Genomic DNA, 15,429 nt, shown 5'->3' on the forward strand with positions numbered 1-15,429 from the left:
AGTCTGACAAATGCTTAGGTATGTAGGCTGACTCCATCGGATTCTGTCACTAAGATAACTTCTCTGGAGAGCGGGAGGCCTATGCCCAAACTCGACTTTCATGGCCTTTTGCCCTAAGTTTTATACAGAGAGCATTTACACCATGTACAGCGATGGCTAAGATGCAGCGAAACAAGCTGTGTGCTCTTTTATTAAAAAAACAAGAGCATAATTTAAGCACATCTTAATATAGCATATGAAAACAAGCTGTGGACAAATATGCATGAACACAGACACGCCGGAAAGGCAGGCAAGTGGGTTCAGTATGTCTTTCATAAGCTGAATCTGTGTGTGGGCTGCTGTAGCATGCATAAAATATAATTTTCTCAACAACTCAATGTTGTGGAGGAGTCAGTTCAGGAAGGGGTGGGAGAGAAGGCCAGGGGATATACAGTATTTGGGCTCCTGACAGCTGCGTGCGTGTACGTCTGCGTGGGAGTCTCGGAAACGGGAGTGGGAGTCACAGGCGTTTGAAATGCAATGAGGTGCGTTTGAAAGGCGCTCCTATCACAGGTAAGCTGGGTAGCGAGAGCAAGGAGCGACGCTGATAAAAGGAGGGGAAGAGAAGTGCCCATGCTTTAAGGTGGCATTCGGTATCTGAGGGCTTTTTGCTCAGACTGAGGAAAGCACTCAGCACCACACACACTTTAATAAAAAAGCCCCTGAAAAATACACTTTGATCCTCATGGGACCAATCCTTAGATTTTAGGGGACCAATCTAAAAAAGCAGGGTTTTTTTCCCCCTGGTTTGGGGACCAAAGAGTGTGTGCACCAGTGTGTGTTGGTGCTTTGTTTAAGCTCAGAACAAAGAGGGTTCCTTTGCCCAAGGTGATTGAGAGATGCTCTTGATGTTCTCGTCACTCTTGTGCATACTGTAAGGATAAAGATATGCCTTATAAATCAATAAATCCTCTATCATGTGCCCGCTGCTTGTCATTGGTGCAGTGATGTCCTCGCCGCTGTCATTCTGTGTCCTCTGTCCGCAGTCCTCTCCTCCAGCTTTTCACCAGCTATTGAATGTCAAAGCACTGCTGGTTCAAAATGTTGCTTTCTTTCAAATCCCGCTCAGTTTAGACATGTGGATTTAATATAGAATTTATTAATGTCGTGCCCTTTCAGGGTTGTGACTAATTATGAGAGAAAGGCTTGAAGGAGACTGTGTGGCAGAGGTGAGGTTATACACACTGGCTGTTTCATCTGTCAACACTTTGAAAACTGGCTCACGTCGCTCGTACATTAGGGCTCACCGGTGATTAATCAATAGATACCTCTTCGTTCCTTTTCCGTTTTTCAAATGGGACATGATGACGGACTCGGAAAATGACAGCTTTTGGAAACTGCTGTCAGAATGTATGTGTTTTTGGAGACAGATGATTTTACCATCCTTTTTAGCACTTCCACAACACTTAGCTGCCTCCGAAAGTGCCAAACTACCATCTGAGAGCAGAAAAAAGTCATAATTGAAGATGAAAATACTGAATCCTTGCCCGTAGGTTGAAGGCAGTTGAAGGCTGCGGATGTGTAATTTGGTTGTGAATGCTTGGAGGAAATGTAAAACGAAATCAGCGAGAATTTATGGTCGCCGAGCTCTGGCATCGGAAAGGTCATTGCTCTGTCATTTAAAAAAAGATTTCAATAAATGGTTGGCTCTGTCTCCTGTGAGACACTGAAGCTTTATGGCTGACTGGGTGGAGTTGGAGCGCTGGTGGAGAACAGAGGGAGAGAGTGATGGAGCACATCCCTAACACCCTCCTGGAAAAAAGAGAATACCCTAGTTAACTCTTAACACCCCCGGAGATCAGGGATCCGCCGCAAGGGCAGAATAATGCTGTATCGCTGCTGCAGCTGGTGAGCATTGTTGATAGCACTGATCCGAGATCCCTCATTACGGAATGAGAGAAACCCCTTCAGCAACGTCACCCTGGAGAGGGATGGAGATAGGGAGGGGGATTTAGGGAGGGGGAGAGAATGAAGAGGAAAGTAGATACAAAAGGAAGGGAAATGGTGGAAAAGGAGCGAGGGAGGCTTTTATAAGAACACGTGGTCAGGAGGATGGAGAAGGAGAGGAAAGGGCACTCAGCAAAGAGAAATGCAGGTATAGCACCGAGAGGATAATTACTAGTTTCTAGTTACAGCAATGGCCATGTTGTGTTCCATAGTGGAGGGATTGATCGATCGCCGGCCAATCAATCGAGGCCTAGCTCCGAGGAGAAAAAAAGCTGTGTTGCCTTTGCAGGTTGCATGTGTAAGACTAAAGAACGCTGCTGGAAACTGCCCCTCAGCTGTGAAGTAGGTCCGCTATACTCAAAATCCAATATTATCACTGAGGCTTGAAGGAGCTTCAGGGTACGGACACATTATGGATTTATCTCTTGTCTCATGACACGATGTAAAGCGACGTATTAAACCCCGGCTCTTCAGGTGGTAACAGACGCGTCACACGGAGCAGGCGTGAGTTGCCTATACGGTCAATGGAGAGGATGTGCGGACATCTTCCCATCGAAGTTTTCCTCACTAGACTCCATTTTAGCATTCACCACGGCAACAGTGGCTTTCACTCTCAAGTTGCTCTTGTGGAGCACCGACTCTAAATCCACCTCGGCGCTCCCCTTCCTCCCCTACACGCTCAGCCCTGCTCGCATGGGGTCCAAATAGGGCAGGCGTAATTGGATCAGCAAACATGGTCTTATGGAGATGGGGCTCCTTCATTTGTCTCCTTTGACATTTTCTTTTTCATTTTTTTGCCAGATGAGATACCGTTTAATTAGGTTATATCATTTTAATGCGATTTACATTATAATCCGATGACAACAGTCATAACGCAACGGACAGTATGTCTGGAATGCACTCTGACCAGCACTATAGAGCAGTTAGGGCTCTGATGATGCTAATTATCAGAGAAATTGTTGACTGCACAAAGTTGCCTCACCATGAGAGCTCTGTATGACGCTGTGGAATATCACAGACACACAGAGCAGCGCTCTTCAAACCCAATACCCTGGTGCTCGATATGAAATGTTTCTTCCAATTTCTGTTTGCCCTGTTTTCTGGAATAATAAGTGAGGGCTGTGTGTCTCTTATAGCTGCGCTCCCCCTCTCCACATCTATTATCTCTCCTCTGTAGACCGTAATGATAAAAAAGAATCACAGTAAAACACTGTGACATTTCAAATCTCTGCATTGAGCCGGTTGTCAAGGAGATATCTCAGTGAGATGTGTCAGGCAGAGGGGGAACCGCTCTTTTAAAACATCATTTACCCGGCTGCTGGAGGTGTAAAGCGCCTGCCATTAGGACTCTGCAGACAAACATGGCATCTCAGAAGCGGCTCTGCGGCGCGCGGGCCCCCGGCTCTGAATCACCGGCGGTTTTCGGACCCCTGATCTAAATCCATTATTGTCTTCTTGCACTCATTGTTGGAAGAGGTGGCGGCCCCTCGCAGGACCCTGGCAGCTGCATATTGACAACCCACACCCAGGTGACACACACGGTGGTAATCTTTCTGTCAGAGAAGCCCAGTATTATCAAACGAACTCAGATCTTAAAGAACTCCTCCCTCACTGCTCTCCCTCGGATTCCTTTAATTCTCTCTGTCTGGAACTTCTGGGCAGGCGGCCTCCACTTAGAGGGAACCTGTGATGAAACTGATGGAAAGTGCCAAAGACTGTTGTTGATAAAAAAGCTGCATGGACTGCCGTGTTGTGTTGGGGGGATATGGCGGGAGAGACTGAGAGGCAGATAGACTGAGGCAGCTGTCAAAATGGTTGTTTGTAGCCCCACGCGTACTGTGCTTTGGGGAAATAATAAACCGCATCATTAGAACCCCTGTCATTCACAAGTTGTTTGCAGCAGCGACTGAGTGGCTGTAACTACCCACAGCCATGCATCGCACACACCGAGCACAGGTCAGAATCATTAGGTGGCCAATTTAGCCGAGAAAAGCAGATCTTGTGAGATGATGCGCAGCTGTTGTCATGAAGCAATAAATTACTGTCACGTTCCATCTTCTCTTTATACTCACAGCATTATAAACATTTACTTTGCTTTTTTATTATCATTACCGCTAATAATCAAGAGCTGCATTGGTTGTTACTTGTTCTTATTATGTGAAATGTTTTTGTGGTAAAATAACACAAGTCAGGAGGAGTTTACGAGCCTGTTGCTTGTGAGAAAGAGACGATTCCGGTGCTTGTGAAATGCTGCTGGAAAATAGCAAACTTGTAACATGGTTTAATAAAATATGGAAAATTAAACAAATCAGGAGCTTGCAGCCCTGATGCATAAATCCTTTTGGATTTTGGAAATTGTTTTGGGGGTTTTAGTTGTAGCTGTTATAATTATTTATTATAGATGGAAGATGAATGTTTTTGAGCTTAGGCCAGTTGCTTTTCAGAAATAAAGGATTTTTGGAGTTTGGAAATGTGCTGCTGGAAGAAAATACCAAACTTTGGCATTCTTTTTCAACCAATCAATAAAAATGTATCAGTACAGCCCATATTCACAATTCACAATTTGTCTCACAGGGTCTAACAAGGTGTGACTTCCTCTTAACTTCAACAAGAGTAAAGCAAAAACCTCAGAGAGAGCCACATGTGAAGGATCCCTCTGCCAGGACATGTAAACGAGAACATCATTAAAAAAATAACATTCCATACAACATTGATCCAAAGAAACAACTTCTAACATAATTGAAAGTAAATTAATTGAGTAGTTTTTGGCATGGTTGAGCATTTCTTAAATATATGCACGATTTGTGTCTTAACTTTGCACGAATCAGGAGGTTCCAAGCTTGTTGATCATTAGAAAGAAAAGGATTTTGGTTTTATTGAAATATGCAGCAGGAAGAAAACAGCAAACATTTAGATTTGTTTTGGCATCAGTTGTAACTCGCTTCTATGTGCAAGATTTATTTGTTGAAGTTGCACAAATCAGGAGCCTCTAGCCGTGTCGCTCGTGAGAAATAAATGAGTTTTGGTGTTTGTTATAATTTGCTGCTGGAGGAAACTAGCAAACTTTCACCATATTTTGCAATCTGTTGTAATTTGGGTTCATAAAATATGTAAACTGGTTGCAAATTAGGAGCTTAGGCCTGTTGCTCGTGAGGAATAAATGTTTTTGGTTTCTTTTTTTTCTTCTTTTTTTTGCAACTCCAGTGAGTCAGCATTCCAGCACGGCACCACGTGCAGCCATGTGGCGGCACCTGAAGGAGTGTAACTAGAGATCCAGACGACCTCCTGATGAGAGAGAACCTGCCAGTGAGCTTCCTCTGTTTTTTTGTGTGTGTGGCCGGTCTGTGCCACACCCCCTTCTCCTGCCGCGCGGTGGTACGATCCAGGAGATGCTGTTATAGCGGCACCGAGCCTCAGCAGCATCAGCATCAGCAGCATCACCCCGCGCTCAGCCTCCGTTTGGGTTCAACTGCGGCTAAACGCACCGGCGCCGGGCTCCCTGTCACACGGCGGAGCTGGTACTGAGCCCGGAGAGGGGATCCCTTCCCCTTTGCATGCGTGCGCACGAATCGCTTCGTCGTCCTCCATCGGCATTTAAGAGGCGAGCATCAGCATCGGAAACCAGACCCGCACACACACACAAACACACACAGAGGGACAGAGAGAGAGAGCGAGAGGGTGAGAAGTGTCTCGTCCACATTTTTCGCAGGGAGAACCGCTTCTCAAGTCACGTTTCTGGCGCTGGCAGCAGAAGGAGGAGGAGGAGGGTGGTGGGATTGCACTGCTCTTCATCATTCGCGGGGCTTCTCTGCGCTCTCGCATTCAGCAGGGGATCGGACTAAAGGAATGGCTGTACGTCGGAAAGGTAAGCGCCACGCTCGGTTCCGGCCTTTTACTGGGCTCAGTCAGTGTGTGCAGGGGGGGGGGGGGGGGGGGGGGGGGGGGGGTCGGCTGCACAAGAACCAGCCTGGGATGCTGAGACAGGAAATGCTTATTATCAGCTGTTCACATGTGCTGTGCAATGTTGCGGCTGCCAACGTGTGTGTGTGCATGTGTGTGTGAGGGAGAGGGATAGATTTAGAGTGTGAATACATGTGTGTGTGTGTGTTTGTGTGTGTGTGTGTCTGAGCTTGTGGTGCGGTTTTATGAAAATCAGTGCGCCTCCCTTCAGAAGGATGCAGACTTTGTGCACGCCAGCCTGCCTCTCTGACAACGTGCGACAATGATGATCCAGGTACACAAACAGCAGACTGAACCGCTTCATGCGTGCATGTGCGGTGCTCGTCTTGGATCGGCAGCGCTCGCAGCCTTGAGTTGTTTTGCTCCACTCCGGGCTCTTCCACTCCATCTCCATCAGTACTAAGGTGCAGCCTAATGATGCCACCAGGGCCACCAGGAGATCCAGGGGGGTATAGATGTCTGTGACGCGTGCCCTCTGTCATCCAACATCAGCACATAGGCAACACCGGCCCGGCCTGCATACATGCCCCTCCAGGTCCAACAGGCACAGTCAGGACACATCTCAACACTGTGACCCACTGCATTCTGCTTCTCACACACACACACGTCCCAACTTCTGCACCTCTGGACGGTGCTGCAGCTGCTGGAGCCACATCCTTACGTGGCTGAATTATTCAACTGCAGAGTATTAATTTGTATTTTACGTCCTCACACCACACATTGTTTAAATTGTGTGTTGGCGCAAACATATTGCCAATTAACAGCAGCAATTTCATTTTTGATAAATCATCATTATTGCGAAGGCGGCACAATCTGCACCGGGATGGATTTGCTCTGCCAGATTTAAATTAGACCTCCTCAACCTCTCTCCTTCACAGCAGATTATAAATAATTGCTCAGAGTGGACCACTATATCCAATAAATAAATTATTAAATAGGCAAAACAAATGAAATAAATAAATAGTAGATGTTTCTGAGCAATTGTCTAAATATGTTCACTCATTCAGGAGAAAGTGACAGAAGCCATACTTTTCCTGCACGGTTTGTTAAATTTTGCCAGACTTAACTAGGGCACTGATATACCTTTCATTTGAAAATGCAAATGCATCGTAATAAGAAACTGCAATTTGTCAGCGTGTCTTATACAGATGCTTCTAATGCACTGCACTCCCCCAGCTACTGCACACATCTCTCAGAGAACCGGGATTGACGTCTGGATTGGTTCACCCACCAGGCGGACCTGTGTTCTGCTCTTACATTTTTAAATCCAAACGGCGAAGAAGAGGAACAGAAGAAGAAGCTTTAATTTCAAGCCTGGACTTGAATGAATGCACGTCCTGTCAGTGCAGCGTAGTGTGTGTTACTGCCCCACTCCTGACGCTGCTCCCAGTGACGGGGGGGGGGGGGGGGGGGGGGCGCGCTTAATTCATCCTCGGCTCACACGTTATTGATAGAGATGATAAAAATGAGGCAGTCTGTCTTAGCTCTTTGTGATTAATAGAGAGCATCTGTGCTTAGAATTTAGATAATACACAAACTCGGTCCTTCTGCGTCTCTTCCACACACACACACACACACACACACAGTCACATGTACACAGATGGCGATCATGCCGTAGATGTGTGGAACCTGGGGAGGTGGATGACTGTAATAGTGATGTCGTAGCTTGGGGCTGCTCATGCTATTGCCTGGTGAAGTGTGTGTGTGTGTGTGTTGTCTATGTGTCAAGTCAAACCCCTTTATTTGTATTGCACCAAATCATAACATAAATTGCTCCCGGGCATTTTTTATATGTGGCTGGTCTAGACTTTATATACGAGATCCTTTGAAGAGACACCACAAGCATCTGGTGACAGTCACAGTGGATGTTGTTTCTTTTTACTGCTGCACTGTAGGTGGTGATGAACAGTGATTAAATGCATATTTCCAATGGTACAGCCATTACTGCACCGCCTTCACAATTAGAGGACAGGTCTTTTGAATTGAAATGTCAGCCCACACATGAAATGCTTTGTACATGCCACAGACAAGGCATTGGCATTTCTGTCAGTCAACCAGCCGACCACGTGATTTATCAATCAGTCCGATATTTCAACCTGTGCCAGAGCACTCCACCCCGCTCACACCGCCACACACACACCTTTTTAAATTCCACACTTGTTACTGCTAAGTGCAGGGCGGCACATTCAAGGAAGCGACTCAGCTCCTCGGCCTCTTTGGAGTCCCATCATTATTTCAGGGCAACTATTGTGTTAGGATCCTGGCATTTTGCCTTGACTGTCAGCAGAGCCCATTGTCCATGAGTCAAAAAACCCACTGACAAAAAAAAAACCTTGCTTGGGTCTAATAAGTTGTGTCTTTCTGAGATTTGAGTGATATTGCATGGCCTTTGGATTGCACAGTACTGTGCGAGACAGCGGGGGGAGTTCGTTTTGTTATCCAGCCCTGCATTATTTATGAATTTTCATTCCAGGAATGCAGTAGCCCCTGGCACTGTAATGCTACTTTCTCCCATGGAATCGCTCGCACACTTCCCTTCTGCCCCACGAGTTCTTCACGAAACGAACTTCCCTGAATAAAACCCCGAGTCGGGAATTAGCGAGAGGACAGCGTGAGGATGCATCAGAGTTTGTTTATGATACTGAGCACAACACTCAGTGCTGCAGACAGAGTTTAGGCTTGCACGCGATACGAAACCCAGTGGGAATTTTTATCTTCCTCACCCCCCCCCCCCCCCTCCCTCTCTCTCTCTCTCTCTCTGCATGTCCATCATATTGTAAGAATGTAATTGGAAAGCATAAAATGTGTCAGCCTCCCTGCTGATGATTTCAAAGCAAAAGCACCCGTGCCAGTGCAGACCGCTGGACCACTACACTTGCGCGCACACACACACACACACACACACACACACACACACACAAACAGACTCACTCACTCACTCACACTTAGAGATGTAACCATTGTACAACTTCAAATATTTACTTTCTCGCTGCAATGCTGCTCCGTCCTCTAGAGGAATTGTTGAACAAATCCTGCAGTGCTAATTAGCGTTTCCTCTATTAATTTGGCTGTGGTCGGCCTCTGCAGCGAGGCAATTGCCAGCGCTGAGATTAAAGAAGAAAAAAATACAAAAACAATATCATAAATGTATTAATTACACCATAGAAAAATCTCATATGAAAGTGTAGAGCCAGTGTTTACAGTTAATGCACTTAGTGAAGAATTCCTGACTATAACATGATTATAATAATAAGCATCATAATCAGTATTCAAGATGACAAAGAAGATTTGGTCCTACATATATTATATATTATAACAAATTAATTAACATAAATTAGTGAAAAGAAAAGCAAAACGTTATGTAGTCTCCTATGTACAAATGCACACATGTATACTATTCAATACAACTTCTTGCTATCACTTTGTCAGTTTTATTAATGAGCCTGTTTGCTTTCTCTTATCTGTGTCTCTATACAGCGCTTGCATAGAAACATTTTCCTTCAGCCAGCTGCTTTGTGAGAACCACACAAGTCCTGCTTTTCTCCTCATGATAAATTATCCTAATACAATAATGTTTATTTTAGTGTTGAAACCGAAAGCGGGAGCAACAGCGACAGGGAGGGACGGAAATAGAATGAAAACCAACGTCGCCAATGCTGCGCACACAAACTCGCACGCACACACACACACACACACACACACACACACACACACACACACACACACACACCCACACACTCTGGTACATACAGTAAATGCCTGAGGCGTTTTTCTTTCAAGTATTTGGCCAGGTCTCCACTGCCTTCTCTGGGTTTCTATTCTTTCTCGTCCTCTTCCATCTGGCCTATGGGTAAGAGTCAGGGACCACATTCGGTTGAATAAGGAGCAGGGTGTTATGTGAGATTTGTATTGTGAAAAGGCAATCACAGCCTCCCTTCACACTCCCCCACCTTCCAACTCGCCCTCCCTTTCAGATTGTCCACATTGTAGTCTGAAGACAGAAGGAGCGGAGCCACGAGAGGCCTTGCTGGTCAAGCCCACTCCACTTCTCTTTAAAATGTGAGATTAATTTGTCAAGAGGAGTGTTCGTGTGTGTGCGTGTGTATGTTAGCGTGTGTATGTGTGTGTGTGTGTGTTGAGAGAGGAGTGATGGCGGAACTCACCTAGCTATCAAGCAGAAACAGAGTGATGATGCTTTAAGTGAATGGTAATTGTGAGGACATCATTCTTGATGTTGTGCCGGACTCTCTAATGTAAAGGGAAGCAACTAACAATTTACAATTTTGTCAAAAATGTCCACCAAATGTAAATCCATTCAAAGGATCATTTTGTTCGCTGAGTTCTCAAAAACCCAAACATATAAGAGCTTAGTATCCTAGAAGACTAGAAAAACAAATAATAATAATGTTTGAGAGGCTGGATTGAATTATTTGCTTTTGTTAATTCATTTTCTGTCCAGTGACACATCAATTTATTTAATAATATATATTACAAGGTTTTTCCTGTCCACCGTTGTCCACCCCCTCCACATCCTGCATCATGAGGTTATTTTCATTCCGTGCGTTGACGTTCATTCTATTTTGTTCAGCTAATGTGGAGCACAAAGCTGTGGTAGCGACACACACACACAGATCGAGTGAGAGGAAGCCGACACACACCTACAGGGAGACATTTCTCACTGTGAAATTTGTATTAATCAAGTCAGTGGACAACTTCAGAAGAAGAGAAATCAATTTTTGTTTCTTCCTCAATTTATTACCACATAAATTGTCCTTCACTCCAGAGTGCACGCCTCGGCGTCGGTGTCAAAATAATTACGTTAAAATCCATTGTATTTGCGTTGATTTGATCCTGCTTTTGTTGACACAGAGGACACAAAAGCACGTCGGCCGTGCAGCCGGCCAGCTCCTACCGACGGGACGTCCACGGCAGCATATCACCTTTAGGGAGATCAATAGCTGCAAATTATCTGGGAAGGCTTCAAAGAAAATCAGCTCTATCAGATATTCAGAAAAACCTGATCACCCTGAGAACAATTGATCAGTGCACTTACCACAGTTGCTCGAGCAGCTTCTGTAACAAAAGGAGTGGAAGCGAGTGCAGCACACACCTGCTGCACATGAGGTGCACAACGGAACTGTAACAACACAGTTCAAACCTGCCTTTTGCACCTAATGATTAATATCACAATGTGAATAAGGTGCATCTGCAGATTTGTAGCACGCCCATGAAGTGATTTATTTAGCAACATAAAGCAGTGATGGTGCACTGTACATCTCTCCTCCAAACAAGTTCATCCATTTCCTGCTGACTGGTAAATAGTCTCATGTGTATCATCAGTAATATTCATAGCTCTACTTTCCCGATGATCATGAATTATTAACTCATAGAAAAGATGAATAGCTCCAAAATGGTACTTGATGCATCTCTGCTGGAGGCCATGTTTTATACAATACAGTAAAGTATAGTCAAGTTCAATATGTTCGGCTGCGTGTTTGCACGGGAGTTGTTTTTTAGCTGTTGAGGTTTAATTTCAGAATCAAGGCCTGATCCAGCGTGAACTCTGGGATGTATTTCAAATGTGCGTGTCATCTCCCAAATTGACTTCTCTATGCAGAGGCTCATATCCTCAGCTGATTGCCAAAACGCGGAGCCAGATTGCACAAAGGGAAATAAAAAAAAAACATTTGAGCAAATAAATACCCGATATCTGCTCAAGAAGATCAGGACAACTGGTTTTATTTTTTTCCAAATCAAACAAGCTAATACATGTTGTCCCAAGATGTAACAATCCTGAAATCCCAGATTTTACAGCGTGCACCGCGTGTCATCGCGACCCGATGTGCCTGGAGAAGGAATTGTTTGGAAAATTCATATTTTGTTCTCTGTAATGTGCTCAGAAGACACAATGATTCATCTGACAAGCAGCGAAATGAGAAATGCAAATTGTTAAGGGACATGCCCGATGCAGTTTAGCCTTGCAAATTCTCCGAGAGGAAGGCTGCAGTGGAAAATAAGATGCAGGATAAATGAAAAACAAAGTAGGGGTAGAGTATATGATATTGAAAAGTAAAGTGCTTCCAACCACTCCTTGCTTTTTATCAAACTGCAAATGCATTTTTACAATCTTAGTATGTGCTATTGATTTCAAGCTGAAATTATTTGTCTATCAAGGAAGCTGTGACTCGACTTTTCACGTATATCTGCTGTTGGGCTGCATTCGTTTCTGCTGTTCAGGGCTGAAAACATCACTATTCTAAGCACAGGACATCCACTGGTGAGCGTCTGAATTCTCTATATTTCTCTGAGCGCATGGTTAACCACACCACGTATATGCCATAACCTTGAGCTGCACTTCTTTTTTCCGTATACTGAGTAGGCATATGGAGGGGATGTGTTCGGCCCACGCACATCTCTGTCTCATCAGCTCACTAAACAGCACCACCAGGCCACAGCTTGCTCTCGACTGAATGGAGCCGTTCCTTCTCTTTGTTGACCAGCATTTTTTCGCCTCCCTTGTGTGCGAAGTTGCTGAATGTCATCTGCGACCTCGTAGTCCGCGAGATGCCAGGAGAGTCAGAGAGGACGTGAGGGCCGAGAACATATCTGAGGAGCGGGGGGGGAGACAGCAGGGAGCACTCACTCTTCTCCACCCACGCCGCGGTGTTTTTTCAAAGTGACAAGCATCACATTGTTGCAACGTAGATGGAAGATTAGTCCACTTAGCATTCCCGAAATCAATCTGCAATGCTGCTCAACAGCTACTAGCAAATCTAGACTAAATCTAAATAGTCTTTACTCACTAATTTCTCTGTAATCAACAACTTCATAAAGAAGATGCAAAGGAAATACCGTCGAAATCGCTAATCACCAAACCCAATTTCTGGAATCAATGGCATTGATTTATCAATTAATTCTGCATCCGTAATGCCGCCACTTTGCTTTGCTGTGAGTGTCGGAGGTTTTAGCGGTCAAATGCATTATTGAAAGAGGCTTTTTACCAAGCAGCGGCTGATGCTGAGAGCTTAGGAGGTTGTCAGTCTTGATGTAAAGCTTTATTTGCAAAGCGAGTCAGTGTGAACAGCCTTTTAGTCCTGCTAGGAGGACAGTGAAATGTATTTATTTTGCGAGAGAGGAGGAATATCAAACGTGTTAGATGAGGCTTTGTCTTGTCAGGAATATTGATCAAGTGGTTTTGGGTGTTGTTTCTCGCTCCATGTGTGTGCATGTGTGTTTTTTGTGGTCTTGCGCCGTGTGTGTGTGCCCCTGCCAGCGACTGTGCTGCTGTGCATGTGAGCACACAAGTTCCTTTGTGTATTGTCCTTTCTGTGTTTTTTTTTTTGTTTGCCTCTCTGGCTTTTGGGGAATCGGCAGAGGGCTTTAGATCAGAGGGAAGGAGTCGAAGTAGATATCATTAAAAGAAGCGAGTGGTCGGGTGAGAGGCGCTGTGGGTGGGGGTGTGTGTGTGTGGGGGAGCTTTACTGTACCTTAGTGGAGATCTAAAGGAGAGAAAAAAAGTTTAGCTGTAGTCGAGATATAAAAACGGCCTTTGAAAAGTTAAAGCTGAACTGTTCATTCACTCTAGGCCACATTCAGACGGCATGAATAGTGTAGGACCTTATGGATTTCTCCACACTGCTCATCCATGCAGTGATGATTTGACCCGTGACCACTATAAATAGGGAAATGATCCAGGATGCTTTCCGGGCCCCTGACAAGAACCGATCAAGTTCTCTGCTTCTTGGTCACGCTCACATCCCGACATGAGTGGGCATACAGCACACTCAGCCTCGCCGGACTATTCAATCACCTGTATGGCTCGCTTTCTACATACATGTATTAACCTTGGTGCTACCATGTGAGGGAATAATGGAGGTATAGGCGGTGCACTGGGAGCTGAATGGTAAAGAGACAGAGAATCAGCAAGCAGGGTTTTAAACAAGGCCCCTAGTCGCTTCTCCGTGTTGTGTGGGTGTTCAAGTGTGTTGTTTGTCGGTTAGCCTGAATGCCATAAGTGTGTGTAGGCGCAAGGGCACAGAGTGTGTGTCCGCGCTTCATCTTTGAATCTTATCAACAGGAATGTATGGCGATGTCCAGGCTTATGTCCTTCTGTGTGTTTGAGTGTGTGTGTGTGTGTGTGTATGCGCTCCACACTGTATGTGTTCTGCTGGTAAACTCTGGATTAGCGGCCACAGATTTCAGGCTTGGTCAGCTATGAAAGCACACACTACGTGACGAGAGTGCTGCCGCCGCCCACAGATAGCCAGCCCTTATCCACTAATTAAATCCCTCTATCACTCCATGTCTCACTTGGCAATCTCGCCATCCTTCAATTCCTCCCATTCTCACTGCGCACACTCTACATCTCTCATTATCTATCCATCATTCTGTTTATCCTCATGCTCCATTCCTCTCCCCCTCCCTTGCCTCCCTCCTCTCAGCGAGCGCGGAGACCTCCCAGTGGGCGGTGCACAGTTTTGTTGTGTTTCGGGTGGTTTAGGTATAACAGGGTCCTGTGGGTCCTGCATGTCCTCTCATCTGAGGTGTCCCTGTCATATGCCTGAGGAAGCCATGGTGGTGCTAACGAACGGAAGAGATTTTTAAGCTACTCGCCCCCCCCCCCCCCCCCTTTAATATCCCTCCACAAACACATACATATACACACACACATGCAGACCCTCACTCCAGGAGAGCCATCTCTCTCTGAAAGCTCAGTGTTTACTCCCATAGGACCTGTAGCCTGGATCTGCATTTGCAGCTACAGGCTGCGCCTCCATGCCTTCTGATGATTAAGCCATCGTAATGGCAGACAAAATGAAAAAAAAATGATAATATACCCGAAAAACAAAAAACAGTGATGGTTACTTCACTGAGGATCATCTGCTGCGACAAGTTTGTGGTCTAGCATGAATACATTTCTCAAGGTTTCTAATCGTCATTCCAGCGGCTCGCGAGGCCTGTTTAGTGAGCGGGATTAGTCGTCTCTGTGCAAACAAGCTTCTTGGAAAACGTGTAAAGGCCGGAGTCAACAAAGAAACACTGGGGGTCTCCAGGCAGTTATGAAAATAAGGCCTTCTCTGCGTGATGAAAATGTATTTGTAATCCTGGAACTATACTGTATCAATAATCTGAGCGGCTAATGTAGTTGGATGACACTCTGCTCTCTCCCCGTGCTCGTTGCTTATTTACCGATGTGAAACTCAATTTCTGCGCCTCTGCCTGGCCCCAATCCTCTCGCTGCCTCTCTCCTTTATCCATTTTGCATGCTCTTCCCCCTGTTCCTGGTGATTTCTGCAAGTTCATTTTGAGATTGGAAAGTATAAATCATTTTTGACTCGTCCTCATGGTCCTTGCCTTTGCACATGACTATCTCCGCCCCCGTTGTTTGTGTTTTTGTTGTTGATGTCGGACATATCTGGCACCTCCCCGCCCCTCTGGATATGACATGGAGCATAAATCCTGTTTAAAAGCTACTGTGTGTGA

At 45.4% G+C, this 15,429-nt stretch overlaps 1 protein-coding gene across 1 annotated transcript in view; it reads left to right on the plus strand.

The window, feature by feature from the left end:
• Positions 1-5,694: 5,694 nt before the first annotated feature.
• The window catches only part of tenm1 (teneurin transmembrane protein 1), a 172,042-nt gene continuing 162,307 nt past the window's right edge, over positions 5,695-15,429 (plus strand). Inside the window, exon 1 of the mRNA XM_062393798.1 lies at positions 5,695-5,851. The gene's annotated coding sequence lies outside the window, so the exon portion shown is untranslated. The remainder of the gene's footprint in view (positions 5,852-15,429) is intronic.

This window comes from Platichthys flesus, chromosome 8 (assembly GCF_949316205.1).
Source record: "Platichthys flesus chromosome 8, fPlaFle2.1, whole genome shotgun sequence".
Lineage (NCBI taxonomy): Eukaryota > Metazoa > Chordata > Actinopteri > Pleuronectiformes > Pleuronectidae > Platichthys > Platichthys flesus.